General features: G+C 45.7%; 1 pseudogene; it reads right to left on the minus strand.

Moving 5' to 3' along the window:
• Positions 1-767: 767 nt before the first annotated feature.
• Rps10l2 (ribosomal protein S10-like 2) lies at positions 768-1,259 on the minus strand (annotated as a pseudogene).
• Between the last annotated feature and the right edge of the window lie 2,651 nt (positions 1,260-3,910).

Here is a 3,910-nt window from a genome sequence, read left to right on the forward strand (position 1 = left end):
ATTCCCATCTGAGGAACTACCTCACTGATTTCCACAGTGACTGCACAAGTTTTCACTCTGACCAGCAATGGAAGACTGTTCCCCTTACTCCACAGCCTCTCCAGCATGAGCTACCACTTCTTCCACTGAGCTCAGCCATTCCGACAGGTGTATGTTTTGATTTGCATTTCCTTGTAGTTAAGGGATGTTTAACATTTCTTTAAGTGTTTCTCGGGCTTTTTGAATTTCCTCTCGAGACTTCTCTTTTAAGATCTGGGTCCCATGTTAAAACTGGTTTGTTTCCTTGACACCTAGGGTGTTTTTTAAAAATATATTTTGGATATTAGTCCTCTATCAGATGCATAGTTGGTAAGAGACTCTTCCCATTCTGTAGGCTGACGCTTTGTCTGAATGACGGTGTGCTTTGCAGTGCAGAAGCGTCTCAGCGTCACGAGGTCCTATGTCTTCATTGTTGGTCAGAGTCTCTGTGCTGTTGGTGTTCTGTTCAAAAAGGTTTTCCCTGTGTCAATGAGTTCAAAGCTACTCCCCACTTTCTCTTCTATCCGGTCCAGTGGAGCTGGTTTTACGTTGAGATTTTTGATTCATTCGGAGTTGAGTTTCGTGCAGGGTGATAAGGGTGGATCTATTTACATTCTTCTACATGTGCACATCCAGTTTGATGAGCACTGCTTGTTGAAGGTGCTGTGTTTTTTTCTCCATGTGTCTTTCTGCACCCCCCCGCTTCATGTTTTTCTTTAAAGTTATTTTACACGACATCATCTCCAACTTCACTGAGGTGGCTGACCACATCTATGGCCGAAGCCTTCTCTAAACAGGAATTCTGTTGCTGAGCCAGCCCCAGCCTCAGCTTTCTTGTCAGCTCCAGGGGGACACAGCTCTCCTCTATAGGTGTCTGTCTCCCCTCTTGTGAATCTTGCAGGCCGCTCACCCTCTGCACCTTTGGGCCGAGGCCTACCAGTCTCAGGACGGCTGCGGCTCAGGGTGGCAGGCACGATCTCCGGAGGTAGGTACAGGTAATCTCGGAGATACTGGATGCCCTCATTCGTGAGGTACCAGTAGAAATGTCTCCAAGCAAACTGCTCCTTCACGTAGCCTCGAGACTTGAGAGACTGCATGGCCTTCGTGACATGAAGGTTGGGCACATTCTTGTCTGCCAGCTCGGGGTGTTTGGGCACATGAATATCTTTTTGGGCATCCATCACTCCTTCCTTAAAAAGGAGTTCATAGATGGCAATCTGATTCTTCTTGGGCATCAACATCGCCACGGAATGCAAGGTCCAAGGCAAAGGTTGGAAAGGAAGACGCATGCACGGCGCAGCCCGCCGCCCCTCTTTTGAAATAGAAAAACGAGTGTCCACAGGTGTGTGGATTTATGTCTGGGTCTTTAATTTGATTCCACGGATCAGTGTGTCTGTTTTTGTGTCCATGCCACGTTATTTTTACTAATTTAGCTTTGTAATACAATTTGAAATTGGGGATAGTAAAATCCCCTTCGGCTCTTTTTTTATTCAGGATTGTTTTAGCTGTCCTGGAGTTTGGGCTTCTTTTTCTGTTGTATCACCCTGGCCTGGAACTGTTAGGAGTGTCAGTGCTAGGCTGACACTCTTTGGGAGTCTGCGTTCATTCTGTGTAAATCCATCAGGTGGCGCCCTTACCACACGGTCGAATCTACGTCTTCGGGGGGGGGGGGGGGGGAAGCGTTCTCACTTCCAGGGATTTTTAGCTCCTCTCTTCACACCTCCCACTCCACCAATCCTGTGAAACTGTTACTTGACAAAAGGCCTGTGGAAATTTATGAAGTAGACGTTGTTTTGATCTCTCTTCTGGCACCTTTTAGTTCAGAGCATTCAAGTGGTCACAGGCGCTGCGCTTTGCTTGCCCTAACCTCCCCAGGCAGCTGACCACCAGCCAGTGTTCTCCCAGATCCTATCATTTAAGTGGAAGACTCCCTGTTAATCTATGTACGCTATTGTGTTCTCTGCCTTGACCTTCTCCCATCTCTCTCCTTCAGTTTACACTCAGCAACTCACTCACTCACTCATTCATTCATTCATTTCCACGGTCATCATTATCCTATGTGATGCTCTTACATTATATCAGGTACCATGCTAGAAAAACAAGACTGGAGCTGAGGGGATAGCCCTGTATAATAAAAATATTTAACAGTCCGGCCTGGGACTTCTTCCCCACCTTAGACCATTTATGATCCTGGATGATAGACACACACAGCCTTTATATTTTTTAATAACCTGTAGTTCTTCTTCTTACATGGGGGCTTCTGAAACCTCAACCCCACCTATGTCTCCTCTACCCAGCTATTGGCTGTTGGCATCTTTATTTACCAATCACAATTCATTGGGGGCCGGGCCACAGGGTCTACAAGCACCTGCTTGCTCCAGGTGTTGGGGGCTCTCACTTAGCACTACAATAGACAGTAAAAGACAAAACCTCAAAGTGCTGGTGGACTTGAGTTTGATCCTCAGAACATATAAAGTGCCAGGCATGCTGATGTGTGTATGTTTATACTCCCGCTCCTGGAAAGGTAGAGACAGGCAGGAGGAACGCTGGGGTTTGAGGGCTAGGTAGCTGAGCCTACTTGGCCAGTGAGAGACCCTGTCTCAAAATACAAGGCGGTGAGCCTCAAGGTTGTCTTCTAACCTCCACTCACACGTGCACGCATATCAGCCCCTGATGCTCCAACATAAGAAGAGTGTTTGATCAGGGAGGAAGGTGGTGGTGGTGGGGAAGACACCTGGCTAGAGGGGATGTTTGACCACGAAGTAGAGATAAGGTCTCTATGACTCTGTGAAAATGTCAGAGTCTCGTGAAAGAGAAAAAAAAAACAACAAAAAACAAACAAACAAACAAACAAACAAAAAACCAAAAAAAACCCCCACACATAGTCAAGGAGAGGTGAGATGTCAGGTCATTGCATGGACCTAAAATGACCTTAGATGTGGCAAGCCACAAGTTTCCTTTCCAAAAAGGTTTGAGTCTAACCCAGGAAGTCCAGGTTTAAGTTCACAGCTATTTGGGGCTATAGTTAGTCTGCCATACCTGTGGTTGTGCACTATGCATCCACTCAACTGATATGGAACAGTGCCATGGAGTTACATGTAGATTTTCTTCTTGTCATCTTCACTAAGTGATACAGTTTAACAACTATTCTCAAAACATTTTCATTGGATTAGTGTGAATGCTTCTAGTTACTTGTCTGTTGCTGTGATACAATGTCACAAAAGCAAAGTAAAGAGTGTTTACTTTGTCCCAGTTTAAGAGGACCATTCCTAGGGTTGGGGATTTAGCTCAGTGGTAGAGCGCTTGCCTAGCAAGCACGAGGCCCTGGGTTCGGTCCCCAGCTCTGGAAAAAAAAAAAAAAAAAAAAAAGAGCACGATTCCTCACCATGGCAGGAGCTTGAGGCAGCTTGTCTATTACATCTGCTGTCAGAAAGCAGGGAGAGGTGAATGCCCTGTTCAGTTAGCTTCCTGCTTGTTATGCAGCCTGGGTTACAGGCGGTGGAGTGGTACTGGGCACCTGTAAGGTGGATCTTCAGTTAACCTAATCTAGAAACTCTCTCACTGACCTGACCAGAGGCTTGTCTCCTCAGCAGCTCAGGTTTCTGTTGACGTGAGGCTTGCATTGATCATCGTGATACTGTAGAGACAGCTTAAAGAATACAGGAGGATATAGGTTATATGGGATTATTATATGATGCAAGAAATTTGAGCACCAGGTTGTAGGAGGAGCCCTGGAACCACCTTCCTTGGATGACTGAAATGTTTTCCTCTTGTCTTAATGTGGCAATGTTTGTGCTTTCATTTTATTTTGGGGGTTTTAAACACAAGACTTAGAACTCACTATTTAATAGCTTAGAATTCACTATGCAGTCTAGGCTGATCTTGAATTCAC

This window comes from Rattus norvegicus, chromosome 16 (genome assembly GCF_021556685.1).
Source record: "Rattus norvegicus strain SHRSP/BbbUtx chromosome 16, alternate assembly SHRSP_T2T, whole genome shotgun sequence".
NCBI classification, from domain to species: Eukaryota; Metazoa; Chordata; class Mammalia; order Rodentia; family Muridae; genus Rattus; species Rattus norvegicus.